This window comes from Mirounga angustirostris, unplaced genomic scaffold (genome assembly GCF_029215605.1).
Source record: "Mirounga angustirostris isolate CCGP_5_RB_7025 unplaced genomic scaffold, mMirAng1.0.hap1 SCAF_2, whole genome shotgun sequence".
In the NCBI taxonomy this organism is placed as follows: Eukaryota; Metazoa; Chordata; class Mammalia; order Carnivora; family Phocidae; genus Mirounga; species Mirounga angustirostris.
In genome coordinates, this window is record NW_026991710.1 from 88331531 (window position 1) to 88353259 (window position 21729).

A 21729-nucleotide genomic window follows, 5' to 3' on the forward strand; every position below is an offset into this window, starting at 1 on the left:
TGGCCCTTGGATGGGCCTGGCACAAAGTGAATATCTAATTTCCAAATCCAGAAGGTGAACAGCCTTATTCTCTATTAGTTTTGGGTGTTATTGTCTTTCCAATGAGACCATAAACCCTCTATGTCATGGACTTATATTACTGTCTTCTTAAGTTTTAATGTTGCTTGCGTTGCTGTTTTTAATTTCAAAAAATAATACAGGTTCTTTGAATAATAGTCCAAAAATACAAGTTTCTCCTTCACACTCTGCCCTTCTATATCTCACTGTCAAGAGGGAATACAGTTTGGTTCTGGATTTTTTCATGGGAGTGGTGTTTGTTTCACAAAAATGGTGTGAGCGTGTGTGTTGTATTTTCCCTCTGCTTCCTTCACTGCTTATATTTGTCACTAACAAGGACAGTTTTCTTTTCTTTCTTCTCTTTTTTTAAAGATTTGTTTATTTCAGAGAGCGAGAGAGCAAGAGAGCATGCACACGAACGGGAGGGGCAGAGGGAGAGGGAAAGAGAAGCTTAAGCTGACTCCGTGCTGAGCCCAAAGCCCGACTCCAGGCTCGATCTCACAACCCTGAGATCAGACCTGAGCCGAAACCAAGAGTGGAATGCTTAGCCAATTGTGCCACCCAGGTACCCCAACAAGGACAGTTTTCTAAAGTCGGAGACAATGGGACTGTTTTATTATTTTATTGCCTACATAGTATCCCATAACATGGAGTCACTTCACTATTGGTTTGTTCTTAAAGGCTTGTTCATTTGCTCATTTGTTTATTTCACTCATTGAATATTACATGCCAGGCACTATGCTGGATCCTGGAAAAATTACAAATAATGCTGCAGTAAGCATTCCTATGCGAAAATTTTTAAAGAAAACTTTCCCATTGCTGAGACCGATGTTTAGAAGATGCACATGGTGATGCTTAGATAAACAGCATGGGCACAAAGTAGGAACTCAATTAACATTGTGGGTTGAGTCAATGATTTAGGTTATATCCAGAGTAGGAATTATTATAAGAGGAGATAAGAACTACAAATGTTTCCCTAACTTAATCAGTATGTTTTATCATAACAAAGAAATATCTATAAAACGGTATTTACAGTATGCACTGGTTTAGAAAAAATTGACAACACACTGGCCAGCCCTTTCCTTCCCTTAGAGCATTCAGCACTATAATTTTTGGAAGCTGACTAAATCAAGAACTTAGGAAACTTTGATACATTATAAGAACAAAAAGTTAAAAAAAAAACACATCTCTGTGAGGACAAGTCACCATTTTTAAAAACTTAGAAATTAAGATGAATAATTTGCTTTCTCATATGTTAACAAGGAATAAAATGTAAAAACTTCATGCAACTCAATCACAATTCTATTACATTTACTGAAGGATATTTAAGTGTATAATAAAATGACCTAATTATTTATTTCACAGTATTTAAATCGAGCCACAGTAATAATCACAAATCCAGAACTATCCATTCAACTGCCTTCCATACAGACAGTGACCCTCCCTGATGGAGCTGCAGGATTCATATCATGGAGTAAGACAGCAGGATGGCAGGCTTTGTTCTGAGCTTTTTGACCTCATCCTTGTGCATAGGCCTGAAAGCCCACAACATCATTTTTTGAGACCCATAGAAAACCTTATTAATACTTATCTCCATAATGTCCAAGTATTTGGACATTATGAAGTAGGGAGTCCGTGGGATATTCACCCAAACTTGCCTATGGCTATGCATTTGAATCTAGTCCCTCTGTGTTACCAGTGGACAGGACATTCAAGCTTCTGATTAGGTCTGTGATTCTTTACAGAAAATGTTGGTTTGAATTTCCATTTACTTTGACTACATCCCAGCAAACCAATCTATTTGCTATTGTCTTTTGGGCAAAATGCCTGGGCTTTGTAAAATTGAATATGAACTCCTACTGAAAAGGAAAAATAAACCCGAGGAAAATAAACTTCAATTGTTGGTGTTCTCTTCTGGGTCCTTACCTTTCTGTAGCCTTTTTTTTTTTTTTTTAGATGTATTTATTTATTAGAGAGAGAGCAGGGGATTGGCAGAGGGAGAGGGAGAGAGAGAATCTCAAGCCGACTTCCTGAGGAGCACAGAGCTGGGGGGGGGGGTACTCCATTCCACAACCCCCAGACCATGACCTGAGCTGAAACCAAGAGCTGGAAGCTCAACCGAGTGAGCCACCCAGGTGCCCCTTACCTTTCTGTAGCTTTAAATGAGTGCATGTTTCACAACAGTGATGCTCAACCTTTGATTAATTTCAGGAGCATTTGCATTTGGGGGAAACTTCTGTAGTGGCCTCTTACCGTTGTGTTTGGGGGCTGCCCTGCATATATTTTTGTTACAGTAGTTTTTAATTACCATAGATAAATTATTGTTTACCTACATGATTTCTGCAGTAGGCACCTAGAGATATCTCTGGATTATTTTTGTTTATTATATGGAATCACCCATAAGCCAGTGCAAATTCTAAACATCATTACCCTGCCCAGAAGTAGAAATGAACATAAAATTTATCATTTAAATTCAATAAAGTTTTGGCCACATTCTAATTCACCCAAGTTAGAATCTGAGACTGCCATTGTTTACTTTGAAAACTGCCCAGCAGGTGTATGAATAGCAACTCCAAGAAACATAGCGCCTTGACCATTTTTTAGGAAGGCAACACCCTTCTAAAAACATAACTGCTGAGCTCATCAAAGAAACCACAGCCGCGGCGCCTTGTGCTCCAGAGGCTACGGAAGGGCGCAACGTTCACTTGAGCAAAGAACGAGTCTTTCACTGTTTATTTTGGTTACGGTCGCTTGTCCTTAAAGGGAAGCAAATCAATTAGCAGGACGAATGACACGGTGGTTCGTCACCGAAGGGAAAGTAGTATTAGCCTCATTAGCTTGGAGCAGCCTTGCAGCGCACACCTAGAGTTCGCCACCGAGCGGACCTATGACTTCCCCTGCCAGGCAACCTTGTGAGGTTTGGAAACCCACCTCTACGACCTAGGCCTGGGCGACACCCTTGGAATAACCGCTGGTGTCCCCCAGCCCACTCACGCCGACATCAAGAAGCAGTTCCTGAATAAGGCAAGGTACGGGGCGGGGGGATCCCTTCCCGGCCCCATCCTTAAAAGTTGCCGGGAGTGGCGCCCGAAGAAGTTTCCCAGATCGATCTCGGTCACCGCTCAAGGAGGTCCGCTCTGGGCCCTCAGGCTTTCCGCCGGAGCCAATCGGCCCCGCCTGCCAAGCCCCTCCTTCCCTGCACCTTTAACGGCTGAGAGAGCGGAGGGTCGGCTGGGGTTTTCTCCTTAAGAAGCCGCACCGGTTTTTCGAGCTCCGCTCTGCGCCTGGGCAGCCACAGCAGCGGGAGCGGGCGCTGCCGCCACCGGGCCGCGGGTGAGTCACTGTTTGGAAATGGAGTGGGCGGGCGAGGGTGTGAGAGAATGAATGATGTCAGGGGCGCGCAGGGCGGCGGGCGGGGAGAGCGGGCCGCCGGGCCGCGGTAAACACGGAGCGCCGCGCCGCGCCGCGCCGCGGACGGAGCGGGCGGGGAGACCCCGCCCTCGGCGCGCACGGAGCCGCCCTCGGCCGCCGAGCCGGCCGGTGCTGCAGCGCCGCCGGGAGCGGCCTCGCGGGGCGGCGGCCGCGGGAGGGACCCGGAGAGGGCGCCCACGGCGAGACCCCGAGCAAACTTTCTAGCGGCTTCGGCCCGCGGGTGGCTGCGGCGGTGGGCTCCGTCCCCTAGCCGCTCCCCGCCCGGGCGCTGGTGCCTTCCGCTGGGAGCGTCGGGAGCCCGGGCCGAGAGCGGGTAAGGAGCGCGCGGAGGGGCCGGGGAGGAGATGGGGCTGAGAAGCCGCGCGTCGGGTGCCGCGCGGGGAGGGGGAAGGTGGCTGGCGACCGCGGACGTGGCTCTAATCCGGCCCCCGCGCGCCCCGCCCCAGGGCATCCTTGGCTGGTGTTGCCTGGTAGGGGGGTGGATGTGTGGCTGAGGCTTCTTGCTCTGAGCGTTCGTCTCATTCATTTGCAACCATTTCGGGGAACTCGGTCCTGGCGTTGAAAGGACACAGATTCAACCATACATTGTCCAGAGCCACTCCGGAGGGCAGGACTGAAGTTCAGGAGGTGGAGGAGGGACTGTCTTTTTCTTCTCTGAGAGCCACTTACTGACGATGTGTGAACGGCAATAGTGCAGCCCTGGGCTGCCCACCCTGAAGCCTTGAAACGTTTGGCATTCCCCAGCCACTCTGCTTAAGGAAGGGGAGGGTTGGCTTCTCCGGGCAAACGCGTGGGAATGGACCCGTTCCCCTCTCGGAGATACGGATAATCGTCAGTAACCCGCAGCCACCTCTTGAAACAACTCAGATGTTCGGTCATCTTTTATATCTGTTTTCAGTCTTTGCCATTCTTCTGTTTCATCTCGTCTGCTCTGATAGGACCTCAAAACGTTTCGACGTGTATGGTAAATTTTGAAGAGATTCCACTGTTCAGTGACTCTAGGTTGGGCGTGGATTTTGAATTTAAACTTAACTTTGCAAATCCTTGGTGTCACTCGTACTCTCAGCTACTAACGGTGGGTTCTCAGTCACATTAAACCCTCTGACTCGGTAAAATGGGACTGTAACTACAGATGATAGTAACGAGGGTTTTAGAGCGAGAAAGACCTAGCATAATGTCTGGCACAAAGCAGACCCCAACCGATTGTAACTGTTTATGTATAAATCATGGTGTATTCCAGAGCTGGCATGGGTGAGAACCAATTAGTTTCCACAAAATTTCCTGTTATAAATTTGGTGGGCTGGGGTTTCGGGTGGGAAATCCTTTGGCAAGTTCCTTGGGTCTTCAGGAAGTTAAGCATTTCGCTGTGGATACCCGAAAGGGTTTTGATTGCCCCCCCCCCATTTCAGTGGAACTGCCCTTCACTGTTTTAAACAGATTCAGAGCAACCCCCCAAAGTGAAAAACTTGGGATTTGGAGGAAGACTGGACGGGTGGAAAACTGTAACCTTAACTTTTTTTTTTTTTTCTTCAAAATAGGCAGTGCAGAATTTCCTTTTTATAGTCCGTTCCTTGGTTTGTTGCTAGTCTTAACTCACTGTAGTCTTCGGTTGAAGTGTTGTTTTATGAGTTAATATTTAATTTGGTTTCTTTAGTTTTCATTTTTAAGTAAAGCGGGTTGACTTAGGAACCTGGAGGGAAATACTGGAAACCATTGGGTTGCCACCTCCTGGCCTCAGTTTCTCTTCTCCTGGGATTTTATAAAAGCCCAAGGAAGTATTTGGAAGGATAGGAAGTATTTGCTCGGGCATTATTGGAAACATTTGTTCTTAACCATATCTACAACAGCTTTAAGGGTCAAAAGGTCACTGGGAATTTTTGACACCACCTGATGTGGACAGGTCTTGGGCTTTGGAATCCAGAAGACCTGAGGCTATCTGGATGGTTAACTTACTTGCCATATATGAGCAAGTGACTTAAACTCTTGGGTTTGGGAGGGACTTTAAACAAAATATAGGGCAAAATAGAAATAATCTTACATCTATTAAAATAGACAATGGAATACAAATGGGAACTTTTTTAAAGAAGTGATACTTTGAAGTGAGTTTGGGGAGGGCAGTGACAATTACTGAGAATTCTAGACAGTTTTGGACTAGAGTAGCCTACCCACCTTTACCTAGTCTCTTATGGAGGAATTGACTCCTCTAACCTGAACTATAAGACATTTATTCACTTCATTCCATTGTTAAACATTTAGTGAGCAGCTACTATATTCTAGCCACTATGCTAGGTACTGGTGATGCTAACATGAAGGAGATTTTGTAAATGTCCTTGAAGCTTACAGTCCAGTAGAGAGCGCCCCTTGCCTTTGATGATGGGGGGTGGGGAGAAGGAGCCAAAAAGGAGGAGAGGATGGGGAATTGGGAGGAAACCAGAAGTGAGTAGGCTCCCATAGGCTGCCTCCCACTGGTAATGCAAGATCCAGTGGCTTTACAATGAGTCCTGAATTGGGGCTCATAAATTCTTAGGGGGATGAACAATGCAAATATGCCTTGCTTTGCCCAATAAAAATATTAGAGACAAGTTAGGCCGTTAAGTTAAAATAATTTCAAATGAACCCCAGAGCAAACTTGTTTAAATGAAATCTGAAGGGTAAATTCAGCTAAACCAAGATTTATTGACTGTGAGCAAAGCACTATGGTAGATTTTTAAGAAGATAATCACTGTGTGAGAATATTCCAATTTGTTAAGTTTTCCCTGTATAATAAGTAGTATATTACTTAACGGAAGTTTAAAAGTACAGATTAAACAAACCAGCGACCACCCAGAAAAATCACTTAATGTTATATCCTCAAATTCTTTTTCACCCCTGTGTGGTCATATAACACAAAGAGCTAACGTGTGTTGAGAACACTGATTTAGAGAAATTAAATAACTTGCCTGAGGTTGCACCTGCTAGGAAGTCATTCTCTACAAAACTGAGTTTATTCCCTACACACAGTTTTCTAATTGCTTTTTTCATCCAAATATGGACATCTTTATCACTAAAATACTCTTATACAGCAGCTTTTATAGTTTTCTATTCTCTGGCTGCATCCCAACTGAAGCAGTCCCCTATTTTGGGACAGTTAGTTTCCAGTTTTACTATTTTAAGCAACTCTGTACTAAGTATCCTTCTAGCTATATCTAAGTGTCTATCCATGATGATTTTGGTCATTTTGCATTTTAAAAAGGGAATAATAATGTTTCATGTAGCTGCTTTTTTTTTTTTTTTTACCATATTCAGAATTAGAAAACTTTCTCTTTAAAATTTAGGAGTTTGAATTTCTGTGTTCCTTTAGTGGTTCTCATAAGATTTCAGCAATAGGATCAACATTCTCTGTGGAGCTGCACAATAGGTCAGTAGCTCATTACGCAAGGGATTTATCTGATGAAAACAGAACACACAGGCTTTCTTAAAGAGATATTTGGGCTTGTATTTTGTTATTAGCCATAAAGCTAAACTTTTGTGGGCAAATAGAGCAGAATGGAGCAGTGCTAATTTTGCCAGGTAGCTCTCCACAAGAAATTCTACTTCCACAATTTGCCTCCTTAGCACCCAGAAAGATGGACAAGTTAAAAATTTCAGACATTGCCTTTAGCAGATTTATCACTACACTAGGTTTAGACCAAGCTCCATCACTTTTAAATAGGTCACCTTTTTAAAAACCTTCTGCATTTGTTGTTTGATCTCTTGAAAAGCGTATCATTGGTAAGACATTTTGGGGTTGATTTAATGAAAGTGCAATAAATTTCCATTTGCTAATTTTCATTATAGGTATAAAGCATTTCTTCATTTAAGCATTCTCAGGTTTTATGATAATATCATACCCTCTTTGCTACCCTGAGTCAGAATTTAAATTTTGCTTTAGGTTTATTTTTCCATTTCCAGTGCTAGTTACTTTATCCTCACGGTTTTGATAAAGGATATTGGATTATGAGTAGTGGTCAATTCAGCTTCTTCATACAGAAACTCAGATCAGTTCTATTTATTAATTTCTAACAACAAGTTGTAATTCAAAACAGAATGTAAAGAAACAGGTAATAGAATAAAAAGCATAAAAAGGGGGGTGCCTGGGTGGCTCAGTCGATTAAGCGTCTGCTTTAGGCTCAGGTCCTGATCCCAGGGTCCTGGGATCCAGCCCCTCATCAGGCTCCCTGCTTAGCTGATGCTCTGCTTCTCCCTCTCCTTCTGCCCCTCCCCCCGCTCGTGTTTTCTCTCTCTCTCTCAAATAAATAAAATCTTTAAAAAAAAAAAGGATAAAAAGGGCAAGCTGTTATTTGCTGATTGGTTTTCTCTGCTACCAAACCTAATTTGATGATTTGCTTACAGTTTAAGATTCAGCTTTACAATTTTGTGTGTTAGTTTGATCATGTCACTTAAAATTTTCAAACCAAACTTGGCACATTCTTAGATTTTTTTTTTTTTAAAGAAGCATTAAGTGGATTGATTGTTGTGTATGTACATCTTTCCTTTCAATATATCCCTTCGTACTGTTAAAAAAAAGAATAAAACCACATATTAAAATTGTTAAAGAGGAGGGGATGAAAAGAAATGAAGGTAACAAATTCAAAACCGAACTGTCAGAAAAGACAGCCAGCTGCTAAAAGTCAAATCAGGTGAAAGACTCTGGAAGGGCCCCTTCAGGTAAATGTCACTTCTTTGCCTGGTAGTGCCTGTGCTGAGGTTCTTTTATCGTGATACATTTCACCTGTGGGAAGAAAGATGCCCAGTTGTCAGCGCTAGTCTCAGGCAGAATTGAGAAGGAGCTGAGATACCCACCTTCGGGCATCCTTGACTCTTTTAAGTTTGCCTGGCAGTACTCGCTTCACCTAGAAAGTCTCCATGAGTATCTGAATAAAGGCAAATTGCTCCCCAACTGAAACAATGGAACTGGGGGCATCATATTTATGGAGGATTGGGGGGATGCGTGTCTACCCCTGGACCTTAATTACCTCTTTTTATTAGGATGATTAGAAATGCAAAATATGTGATAAGAATTAAACTCTTGAAAAGCTTTTCCGTGAATGGGAAGGAACTGAAGGGAGGAGGGGCTCTGGAGGTGGAGAGACCGCTGCAGAAACAGGATGGGAATGTGCCAGAGGCAACTCTGTGTCCCCTGGGAGGCCTGCTGGGAATTGGCTCCTCCTCTTGGAACTGGGGTCCCGGGGCATCCTGGAGGGGCTGGCCTGGCAGGGGTGCAAACGTATGTCACAGGCCTCCTTGGCCCGTTCCGCTCATGAGACTCATCCTGGGAAGGCACCTCTTAACACCCACTCCACTGGACACTCCAGTGGAAGGGGTTAAAAATTACTTTGGGCAATCCGATCTAGCATCTAGAGAAAACGTGAAGGAATGAGTTTTCATTTAGGGGTAGGGAAGTGGGTCAAAGCAAGAATACGTGGTTTGGGATCATGGACCACTTAGCTAATTGAGATGCCCTGGAGGCAGACTTTTAGATGGCAGTCCGTCTCCAAAGAGGAGCAGAGATCTCTCAGGAAAATACTTGCATGGAGGTAGCTGAACGTGAAGCCAAGCCTTTGAAACAGAGCTGGCCCTCCAGGCTTGTCACACCCAGGAGCTGGAGCAAAGCCGGTAAAATAGTAATGGTTAAATAATGGGAGAGACTGGAGATAGCATTTTTAAATCTACAGTAGAACCTCTCTTCATCTTCAGGCTGACCTGCAAAATAGAAACTGTGCGCTCTCCACTGTGGAGGTAGGGAAACAATTTTTAGAAAGGTTAGCGTACTCAAGGCTGCAGAGCTGGTAGGAAGTAGAGCAAGGGCTTGAAGTGAGGGCCAGCTGATTCTAATGCCCTGCACTGCCCAGTATCCCTCAAGGCTTTCTGTAAGCTTTCCACTCGCTTTGGAGATATGGCCGTTTGGGGGGGAGGGGGTAATATATTTTGATACGGGATTGTGTGTTTACCATGGGATGCTTTTCTGGTCTGTGCTGATTTAAGGTCATGGAGGAATGCCAGGGAGGTGAACACACACAGGCCTAGGCCCACCTGGACAAATGCACATCTCAGAAAACAGGAGCAGCTGTGTGAAATACGAGGTCTCAGGACCTCCTAAAGAAAGACGCACTCACTGGGGAGGACAGTGGGGTGTCGTGAGACCCAACACCACTGCTCACCACTAGGTGACCTTGGGCAGCTTCCTCAGATGAACCTCCATTTCCTGGCTGTAAAAAGGGAATAAAATATTTACTTCAGAAGGTGACCATATGATGTATAAAACTTTGTGAGTAAAGCATTGGGGGTAATGCTTGGTTCATATAAATACTCAGTGGCTTAGCGTTCATTGTTTTTTTGCCTGCAAGCTGCATCTCAGACTTTTAAAGACAAAGTGTTCAATCCTATTACCTCAAAAATCAAGTTATCTCTTCTTATTTCCTTTGTAATAGAAGAGCCGTTTGTCACATCCTGCGTGTATTGGTAGGGTCTGGGTCCTGTCGTTCACCCTTCCGCTCATCCTTCTCGTGGGGGTGAGAATAAAATCATGGCAGTTGTTTGTACAGTGCCATCGAATTCAAGAACTTTCATAAGAAGTAGATCTCATCAGCTGCGAATGCTGCAAAGCTTTCAAAGCAGCAATCACAATATGCCAGGCCTCTCAGCAGATGCTGGGAGGCTTCATGTCGCCTCATAGCCGCCACTGTGCCCTACAGAGCTCAGCCTTCTGAGGAGTATTGTACCATGAGCCCCACTGTCCCAGAAAATGCCCGGGGCCATTAAGAATCACAGACCCTACTGTCCTCCCCGATGCTGTGCGTCTTTCTTTAGGAGGCCCTGAGACCGTTTATTTCACACAGCTGCTCCTGTTTTCTGAGATTCGCATTTGTTCTGCAAGTTGTTTAACGTCCACTTATGACCCCGCCCCCAGTAGCTACCAACCTTAATAGGAACAGAGGGCATTGTTTTTGTTAAATTAAATATATATGGGGGTGTGTGTGTGTATGATATATCCTCTATGATGAATTGGTTAGTGCTGAGAAGTACACTCCCTTGGAATACAGTTTGATTGGCAAGTTATAAGCAGTAGGCAGGGACATTTCAAATTGTATTTACCAGATACTGAAAGCACTCACTATTTGTCAGGATTTTTTTCTGAGCACTTAGAACTTATTTACATCTCCCCAAATACTCTGAGGCGCATATTATTATCCCCATTTTAAGGATCCCCATTTGAGACAAAGGTTAAGTCACTTGCCTAAGGTCACACAGCTGGTAGGCAGAGTTAGGTTTTGAAAGCAGACAGTTAGGCTGCAGAGTTGAACCACCACACTGGTGATAGAACCTAGCGTGTATCTCACAATTTGCGTCCCCTTTGTGTCCTTGCACATGTAGTTTTACTGAAGGAAACCTCACACCTGTCCAAACATGAGATCCCTGTGATTTACCATGTGGAGGGTTAAACTAGGTCCTATATTTCAGTATCAGTATTGAAATATGGCAATATTTAATTTTCAATACGGTATTGTCAAACATTTTTTTTTTTAAGATTTGTATTTATTTGAGAGCATGAGCCGCGGGAGGGGCAGAGAAGCAGACTGCCCGCTGAGTGGGGAGCCAGCCATGGGGCTCGATCCCAGGACTCTGGGATCACTACCTGAGCCAAAGGCAGACGCTTAACTGATTGAGCCACCCAGGTGCCCTGTCAAACATAGTTTTAAAGATTGTATTTGAGAGAGAGAGAGAACACGAGTGGGGCGGGGGGCAGAGAGAGAGAGGGAGAAGCAGACTCCCTGCTGAGTCTGAGGGGCTCGATTCCCGGACCCTGGGATCATGACCTGAGCCGAAGGCAGACGCTTAACCGACTGAACTACGCAGGTGCCCCTCAAACATTTTTCTCTAAAAGTTTCTGAGTGTTCAGTCAGGCTTGGTGTTGAGTCTGGGAAAGAAGTACATTCTTCCATTCCCCTGAAGGGTGCATTCGACTCAGCAAGAAGATCTGCAATCTTATGCCTGCTACTCTAATGATATTTATTTTTTTAAGTTTTAGGGCTTTCACCTATTATAGTTGAAAGTCCTATTGGGGGAGAGTAGCTTGTGCATGTGAGGTTTCATTGACTGTTTTCTAATTAGTATTGAAGATGGTGGTAGGCAGAGTAATGGCCCCCCCAAAGGTTTCACCTCCTGATCCCCAGAATCTGTGTATCCCTTATGTTATATGGTAAGAGGGAATTAAGGTTGCAAATCAGCTGATGTTACCATATGCAGATTAGCCTGGATTATCTGGTTGGACCCAGTGGAAAAGAGAAGGCCAAGAGTCAGAACCAGAGAGTCAGAACTAATAGAGCTTTGAGTTTAAAAAAGTCAAAGGACCATTGCTGGCTTTGAAGATGGAAGGGGGCCACGAGCCAAGGAATGTATGCAGTTTCTAGAAGCTGGAAAAGGCAGGGAACTAGATTCTTCCTTAGGGCCTCCGGAAAGGAATGCGACCCCGCTGACACTTGGATTCTAGCCCAGTGCAACCCGTTTTGTACGTTGACCTACAGAACTGTAGAAAATAAATGTGTGTTGTTTAAGCCACTGAATTTGCAGTAACTTGTTACAGCAGCAAAGGGAAACTAATAGAGTTACCAGAATAATCTGCGTTTGGTTCTGTTCCTTAGGCCAGCCCCGGGAAAGCTGCTTAATCTCATGATTTATGGTTATGGGCACATCAGGTGTAGCAAGTGTTTGCATTTTGGGGGCTATCCTATTTTACGTGCAAAAATAATGACTTTGGGGGTAGAGGGAATTAACTTGATAATTCTATACATTTTTACACTTAGCAAATGTTTAAAATGCCAGTACCAAGGTTTTAGCAAAAAAAAGTATGGGTTTTGGAGAGTTGCTGGACAGCAATGTGACTGCACCCCACGGAGTGGTGGTCACCACCCTGCATTTGTTTGGGCGTAAGATGATAGTCCAAGTGTGGTAGAGCTGATCATTTGAGGTTTGACTCCAGATTCCCTTTAATTTTTTAAAATTTGCTCTTTGCTTATCTAGCAATGTTAATATGCATTCTCTGAGAGCAAGGATACGTCTATGCAAGGGCTTCCCAAACTATAACGAATTAAATAAAAGATGGTATCGTTCATTGGATCATCTATAGTAAGTATCCAAAGGGTTATAGGCCCCCTAAGTAGGTGGTATCTTGGAATTGAAGCATCAATTATTGATATTAAAAATAACAATTTTAATGGATGGGTTTTTTTTTTTTTGAAGGAATCTTCCCATAACTAATCTTACATTGTGATTTGGAGACAACTTCTATTAATTAAGGAATTAATTACTTTGTTACAATGTAGAAATAGTAGTGTAGGGAATAAAATCTTGGGAATTTTCCCATATAAAAAATGAAATAAGGGCTAATGGAAGATTTTTATAAACAATTTTAAAGAAATGTGGGTGGAAAATTAGCTGAATGGCATAAATATATATATATATATGTACATATATATACATATAGCAGTTTCTGGGGGGAGAGACTGCCTTGTAAAGAAATATTTCAGGGGCGCCTGGGTGGCTCAGTCATTAAGCATCTGCCTTTGGCTCAGGTCATGATCCCAGGGTCCTGGGATGGAGCCCCGCATTGGGCTCCCTGCTCCACGGGAAGCCTGCTTCTCCCTCTCCCACTCCCCCTGCTTGTATTCCCTCTCTCACTGTTCCTCTCTCTGTCAAATAAATAAATAAAATCTTTAAAAATATATATTTTAAATATTGGAAACTCTTAAAACCAAGAGCTAGGACATTTTCTTATTTGCATTTCCTTTAAATATACCCTTTTTAGATTTGGAGTCACTGTGTTATTAGTTTAGGGGGGAAATTATAGACGTATAAAAAAAGTAGGATTGATTTCCTCTTATAAATGTGAAAACTCAAAACGATGTGGGGGAAAGAAAGTTTTGGTCTGTGTTCTAAAATGCTTTGGGCGGAGATTTTTCTAGGCTCTCATTTCTCTAGTCTAGGAACTTCCTGAGCCTCGGCTACGGGGGTGCAGTGCCCCTATACGACTCTTGACTCATTTGCTTGCATTTTATCCCCATCAAGTAATCCTTGGTGAATGGTTCGCTTTTCCCTGCCAATATCTCCATAGCAGAATGAGGATGTCTAGGTTATATAGGAGGCCTGGTAACCTTCACTCGTACCAGAAGGTATCTATCCCATCTCCTAGCCATCATTGATAAGTTAATAGACTGATGTTTTCTGTTGCCTCTTTCATTAGTATGAATCAGCTCCCGAGCTTCTCTCTCCTGGGTGAACTGATGAAAGAGTTTCTGGGCAAAGACGAGACCTGGGACCAATGTGCTGCCCTGTCCTCCCCCCAGGAGGTAACCATCCACTAAGAACCCAGGGTTGTCCAGTAGAAATATATATGAGCCACACATGTTAGTAACATACGTAATTTGAGTTTTCCACCAGCCACATTTTTTTAAATAAAAAGGTAAAAAAGTGAAATTAATTTTAAGAACATATTTTAACAAAATATATCTAAATGTTATTTCCTATTATCCATTATGATCAATCTAAAAATTCTTGACCTGTTTATACATTTTTTCCTAAATCTTTGAAATCCGGCATGTACTCTGCTTTCACAGCACATCTCTACGTGGATTGACCACGTCCCACGTGCTTAGTCACCACGTGTGGCTAGCAGCTACGCTACTGCGCAGTGCATCTCTGACCAGCTTTATCCTCAAGCAGTAATACCCTCTGTGAATCTGGAGAGAATTCTTGAATAGTTGCCATCCAGTGATTCTGGTAGGTTGTATAAAAACTGAATGATGTCATGGAGTCGCCTTGGTGAGCTCCAGAGAAAGCTGGTTCTGGTGCCTTTTGCTAGAACGAGTGAACAACAGGCTGAACAGTACAGTGGAACATGTCTCTAAGGTTGTCGGTAACGTAAATGTGTGAATTTCAATGTCAGGAGGTGTGCCTGGGCCTAGAAAAGAATTATTTAGATAATTAGGCTCATGCTTACAGAAAAGATGACTGTTCACCTGCATTTGTGAGCTGTGATACCATGGGATGTGTGCGGCGTCTGGCCTGGCCCCAGCCCCCGGGCTTCAGGGCATTTAACTCCTCTCCTTTCTCACCTCACTGTCCAACCTGTTTATCTGCCACTGTCTTCATCCTGTCCTTGCCCTGTTTATATGTATAATGCTGCTCACTAGTTACACTCTTGCTCAGTTGCTTATTGTAACAATTTGAGAAGCAAGACTCCTGTAAAACCTAGATGACAGAAACCATCGCTTGATATCAAATATCCGTCTGCCAGGAACTTTAAGATTAGAGTATAAGAAGGCCTAGGCACGGAGTGAGAGGGAGAGAAGGAAGGGAAGGGTGCAGGTCTGTGTGGGAAAATAACTAAAAGCAGAGGGTCTCAGAGCAAAAAATTCCCCAGCTCCTGGGCAAGCCACTGTTGTCACGAAATTCCAAGATAGGTTTCTTTGGGTTTCATAAATGTATTGACTGATGCAAACACTCCACAACACAGTTGAGACATAGTCCCAAGCCCTTCTCAGTTCCTTCTGAAATTGATTAACACGCTAAACACAGTGTTTTGAGCACTTGCTATGGGCTAGACTTTATTCTTGATTCTAGGGAGTCAGTGAACAGGAGTCGAGGTTTCTACCCTCATGGAGATTTTTGGAGTTGATGTGTTGAGAGAAGAAAAGATGCTGCAAAGAAAGGTTGAGCCATGTAAACAAGTAAGACCAATACCTAAACAAGGTCAAGTTCAGGTTGGACCTGTTCTTTAGAGGCAGCATGGTCACCTGGTGATCAGAGTGACTGGGAAAGCCTGCTCCAGCCCAAGCAGGAGAGGCTCCTTGGAAGCCGCGGGACTCGCACTGAGGTGTAAAGCATGAAGGGAAGGGCGTGTGCTCCGTCACACAAGGAGCGGGTGGAGGAAGTGGTGAGACCGGCGGGATCCAGCAGGGTGGGGCTTTGCAGACTTGATCGGGAGGATGAGCCTTCTTGCAAATGCCACGAGAAGGTGTCTCGAAGTGGTCTAAAAAGGAGCAGGCATGATTTACATTGGTGACAGACTCTGGGGGCTGGGCAGAGAAGGAAGCAAAAGGGGCCGAGAGTAGACGCAGGATCTGTTGTGAGGCCACTGCCTGAGGAGGGATGCGGCCGGCAGCAAGGGGGCAGGGTTGGAGAGGGAGAGCCCTGGACAGATTGCAGAGTGATGGAGGTAGGCCTGACAAGATTTATGGGGAGGCTTGGAGGAGTGACGCAAGCGAGTAGAAGTCAAGCAGGACTCCGGGATGAGAGAGTTGCAGGGAATGGAGTTCTGTTCTGGCCACCGGTTAGTTTGAGTTGCCTGTTAGCCCTTCCTAAAGGAGACAGATGTCAGCCAGTCGTGACCAAGGGACCCGCACTCGGGGGTGAAGTCGGGGTCTGAGCTGTTTGGGGAATCTGCCGTCACCTAGGGGGATTTCACAGGCAGAGAAGAGAGCCAGAGATCAGGCTCCAAGCAATGGCAGGAATTGAGAGATCGAGTAGGAGACCATGGAGGAACCAGTGAGGCAGGAGGAGGACCAGAAGAGATGCCGACAGAATCCGGTGTCTAGAGCAGGATGGGGTAATCAGTGCTGTTGTAAGTTCTTGAGAAGTTGAGTAAGAGAACACAGTATTTGCTGGGTTTACCAGTATGGAGGATTCCTTTAGGTGGTGATCTTGTTTTTTAGAGAAGTGATTTAAGGCACAAATGATTTGACCTCCAGCGTCCCCTGCAGTGGACTTTCCTCACTCTCTCCCTTCTCCACATCATCCCTGTGGCCTAGGTGTTCTCTCTTTGTTCAGAAGTACTGAGGCCTTTCTCTGTCCCTGGACTACCATATCGGAACATGATTTTAGGTTCTTTCGGACTGAGCTCCTTAACAGCAAGATTTATAGGGTGGTGGTTGTTTTGTTTTGTTTTGTTTGTACATCCTAGCATGATGCAGACACTCAATACACATTTTCTGAATCAATGCGTTGAGTATTTTTGAATACTGTGTTTTTGCTTGTGTTATTTACCCCTGTGTTGTGGCAGGCAGAGGCCAAGGAAGAGCACAGAAGTTTTCAGATTCTCAGTCTGCTGCCCTCTGCCTTCTACAGCCGTGGTCTTGCTGGGCTGAGGTTAGCTTTTGCTCAGGTTTGGTCCCTTCCTCCCTCCCTCCCATCCCCTCTTCCCCCCGTACCACTTACCAGAGGCTGCTTTGGAAGCCTTGCTTAGCTCTGGGCTTCCCTCAGTCCTCTCTTCTTAGCCCTTTCATGCATAACTTGTACCTTCTTGGGAGCCACATGCGAGCACCTGTGGATATCACTTCCCTATTTCAGAAACCGCTTCTTGTCCCCACCTTCAAATTCTTTGGGTGAAGTCGTCTGCAATTGCTCCATACAATTTACCTACCACTTTTACCCCATTGCATACTTAATGCATCTTAAAGGCCTTGAAGCAACTGATTATAGCAACCTCAAGAGGGTTCTTTTTAGCAAGTTTTTTCTTTTCTTCTTCCGTGTGTGTGTGTGTGTGTGTGTGTGTGTGTGGTGTTATTTTCCCACCAGGGTTGTGTGGGGAGAATTTTTTTCTTCTACACTATTTCTATCACTTTGTTTTCTACTTCATCATCCTTCTGTTGCAACACCGCAATTATCCTAGTTGCTGTGGAGATATTAAGTGCATTGCTAATAATGGAGGATTATTCCTTTAGGTGGAAGAATAGAAGCAAGCGGAGAATATAAATCTTTTTGTGCAAATGTTTCCTAGTAACGATAACTAAGTGGTACTAGAGACTGTGGTGCAGAAATGTCTATATGGGGTTGGCTCATGTTTTTAGAAAGGATTGGCTTTCTTAATTAAAGAAAATATTAATTTAAGCTTCTGGTCCTCTTAGAGATTAATTCCCTAGTTGAATACTTTACTATTCATTCTTTAGTTTATATTCTTTGTCTAGTAGGACGTTGTCCCATATAGACCAAATTTTTTGTGGACTTCATCTTTTAAAATTTATTTCTTAACTTTTTTTTAAAATAAAAAACCTTTAAAAAAACTTTACTGAAGGATACTCATTTTAATATTGTTCATCTGATTTTTATCTCATGAGATCTTGCAGTTCCATGGACTTTTTTTTTTTAAGATTTATTTATTTTAGGGGCGCCTGGGTGTTTCAGTTGGTTAAGCGTCTGCCTACGGCTCAGGTCATGATCTCAGGGTCCTGGGATCAAGTCCCGCATTGGGCTCCCTGCTCAGCAGGGAGCCTGCTTCTCCCTCTGCCCCTTCCCCCTGCTCATGCTCTTGCTTGCTCTCTCTCAAATGAATAAATACAAAATCTTTAAAAAAAAAAGATTTATTTTAGAGAGAGAGCATGTGCAAGCGTGGGGAGGGGCATAAGGAGAGGGAGAGAGAAACATTTAGCAGACTCCTTGCTGAGCTGAGCTCTGAGCCTGATGCGGGCTTGATTTGACGACCCTGAGATCATGATCTGAGCAGAAACCAAGAGTTGGATGCTTAACCAACTGTGCCATCCAGGGGCCCCTCCATGGACTTTATTATGATTAAAGTGATCATGTGTCCTGGTTTGCCCTGGACAGCCCCAGTGTATAACTGTTGTCCTGGTGTGATTACTAGTAAGGCTATCTTGCACTCTCAGAACTGGCCTGGTTAGGATGTTGAATTATATGGTCACCCTAATTAAAGACCACATTTATTTTTTAAATTTTTTAATTTTAAAAGATTTATTTGAGAGAGAGAGCAGGGGGGTGGGGCAGAGGAAGAGGGAGAGAATCCTCAAGCAGACTCCTCACTGAGCTCGGAGCCTGACTCAGGGCTCGATCCCAGGACCCTGAGATCATGACCTGAGCTGAAACCGAGAGCCTGACGCTTAACTGACTGAGCCACCCAGGTGCCCCTGAAGACCACATTTAATAGAAAACTAAGGGAATGAAGTATTTTATATATTTTTGTTTTAATCCAGATAACATATGTACATATTTTTAGATATAGATGGATATACATATGTGGATTATATACACCTGTGTATATATATACATATACACACACACACAAATATGTATATATATTGTTTTCTTTTATTTCCTCCAACTAATGGTTTGGAACTTGCTAAATGTCTTTTTTTTTTTTTTTTAAAGATTTTATTTATTTATTTGAGAGAGAGAGGGAATGAGAGACAGAGAGCATGAGAGGGAGGAGGGTCAGAGGGAGAAGCAGACTCCCTGCCGAGCAGGGAGCCCGATGCGGGACTCGATCCCGGGCCTCCAGGATCATGACCTGAGCCGAAGGCAGTCGCTTAACCGACTGAGCCACCCAGGCGCCCTTGCCAAATGTCTTGATGCTAAAACAATTTTTAAGAAAATGTCTTGATGCTATAGAAAGACACATATATACTTATACACATATGTATAAACATACACACACACACACACACATGAATTTCTCATCTTCATGATTCCCTTATATTTTCACTAAAACTCATTTTACTGTAATAATGCCTGACTTGGCTCCTCCTAAATGGACAGGAGCTATATTCAGGGATTAATGTCCAAATAGCTGTTCTGATTTGAAATGATTTTTCATATCTCATTTGATTTCCCTCTGTCCAATACAAATGCTCACCTGCTCACCTGTTGTTCACATTAGATTTTTTCCCCTGCATGTGGTAGAATTGGGTGTATATCCTAGACTATTCGTTGTATTGTCTATTAGCGGCTCAGTTATTGGTACACCCAAAGATAGGACAACAGCCACTAGAATAAGAAAAGAAAGGTCTTTTAAAATCTTGGATATCTTGAAGAGTAAAAAGTACCATTTTGATATTCAGACTTGCATTTAAAAATATGCACATTCCTTCCCTAACCTATTCCCCCTTAGTGTCAAGTTTATTATTGTAAAATCTCTGAAAGTCATATTAAAATTTTTATAATTGATCCAAGATCCTTGGGAAAATTTCTGGGAGTTTATGTTCTGGGGCCAAGGGGATCTTGAAGTGGCTTGAAAAGAAAGCGTTAGTGAATTGCTCTCAGGGTTAATCTCTCGAGAAGGGTGCTGGCACATCCTTCAGCAAGTTGGTTGAAGGAGGGAGGGCTTGGCAAGAAGCAGAGAGTGCCATTTTGTGCCAGGCTGGGTGTGCTGTTATAAACAGACAGACAAGGTCCCTTCCCTCTTGGAGCCTACCACCTAGTGTGGGAGCCATCCAATTAAAACAAGGAAACAAGTATATAATCACCAGTTGTGAGAGTGGATCAGTAGTGCTGAGAGAGAACAAGAGGGGAGACCTTCTATAGGTCAGGAAAGCACCCCTTGAGGAAAGAAGATTCAAGTTGAGAGCGAAGGCTGAGAAGATGCTAGCCATTTGTAGTTGTTAGTGCGAGCATACAACCTATGATGGGGTTGCTGTATCAAGGTGGGACTCAGGTTAGATAATTTGTTCGGGATCATTTCGTCAGTTCGTAGCAAATAAGGTGCCCTCTGGGTTCCTCTGTCAGTGTTTCTCAACCTTTTTTTTTTTTCATTATTGCCTTTTTTAGATAGTTTTTTCCTAACTATTCCCTTCCCCCTGTGAAATTTTAAGGCCCTTTGGAGGATCACAAACCATTTCTTCCATCCTTAGAGCACCAATTTTCACCAATGAGAATGCACACTCTATGAGTTATTGTCTGTGGGGTGCATTTTAGGGCAGTCAGGAATAGGCTTTTATTGAGTTAACATAGCATCCTTGGATCTCCATCTGGATTTGAATTTCTTGAGGCAGAGACCGTCTCCAGTAGGGACAACAGTAATAATGGGTGCCACTTACTCTTTTTTTTTTTAAATCTTTCATGAGTTTAGGAAGAGTAAAATAAAAGCATCTGAAGCAGAGTATGAAAAACCCTAAAGGGTCTAGTTCATCTAATTTTCTATTTAGATGAAGAAACAACAATTACTAGGAAGGCTGGGATTAATCAATCTCTTTAATCCACTTCGGCGCCATTTCCAGGACACTCTTGGTAAGGAGCAGATTCAGGAAGATGGTGATCGTCAGGAGCAGTCCAGGTTTTATTGTACAGCCTGAAGATTTGCATGTGCACAAAGTTGCAGTCCCACCTAGGGAGATTAAGTTGGCAGATTCTTCAAATACTTTTCTAAAACATGATAAAGATCATGCGAAGGGTGCTGTGTAGAGGGGTGAAAAGGAAAATCTGATTAGTGATCACTTCTGTGTTTCCAAGGCAGCACATCTGTCAAAAAGGCAGCTCTACAAGAACTTAGGAAAAAAGCGAACTAAAGATATAGGATACCAGTAAGCTTTTTAAGAGAAGGAAATTAAGGGGGTGATGTAACTATTCTTTACCACTCAGATTCTTTTGTCATTAAGGTTGGGATTATACACGTCTATAGGACATGGGTTTATCGAGATACTTCATGTAATATATAAGGTTGGGAGAAATGCAGGGAATATATCTGAAATTAGGTGATGGAACCTCTAGTCTGGCTCTTTCTCTGTATCACATATGTGAGAGAGAGAAATTTAGATCAAGCTTGTTCTAGTTAATCTGGCCAACAGTCATGGAAACTGGAGAAAGGTGTACCCGTTTTAATGACCGGTCTTGTAATTTCCTCCTGTGCCTCAGTGAATTTTGGAGATAGGCTCAGTGGATGACACAGACTTCTAAATTTTGCAGTGATTACTTCCTTTTACTGTATCTTCATCCACCTCCAGTCACATACAGATTTTAATTTTTTTTCAGTGGTATAATCCAAGTCTACTCCTCCCTCCAACCCTTTCTAATCTTGCTTTTTAGTTGTTTTGTTTACCTTCTCGACAAGCCCATCACCTTTAGTAGGTGAGCAAGAAGTAGGAAAATTATGAAACTACAGCCAGATGGATGTAATTTATAAAATCTTTCCAAAGGGTAAAGCGGAAAAGATGAAAAGTAGAGGTAATGTATGGTTTCAGTCCCTAAACCTCGTTTCTGTTCTTTTTACCCCATTTGTACAAGCAGTGGAGTCCTGGCCTTACTCAGCCATCATTAAGAAAATGAAGCTCAATTTGCTTGTTTGTTTTAAATGATGAACTTGCACCGTGCTTCTGAAATGCCATTTGTGAAACAATCAGGGTTGGATACATACTTTTTTATCCAAGTAACTAATTACCTATTTTTGAATTCTAAGAATCCTTTGATTCCTTCCGACATGAAACAAACAAAAGAACTGGGCGC

The 21729-nt window shown here is 43.4% G+C and overlaps 1 protein-coding gene across 3 annotated transcripts in view; it reads left to right on the forward strand.

Moving 5' to 3' along the window:
* Nucleotides 1–2893: 2893 nt before the first annotated feature.
* The window catches only part of SGMS2 (sphingomyelin synthase 2), an 82429-nt gene continuing 63593 nt past the window's right edge, over nucleotides 2894–21729 (forward strand). For 2 of the 3 annotated variants that reach the window (XM_064584938.1, XM_045880619.3), the window contains exon 1: nucleotides 3519–3802. The gene's annotated coding sequence lies outside the window, so the exon portion shown is untranslated. Of the gene's footprint in view, nucleotides 3391–3518; nucleotides 3803–21729 lie in introns of those variants that run through there. The other variant, XM_045880620.3, reaches the window with a different exon arrangement.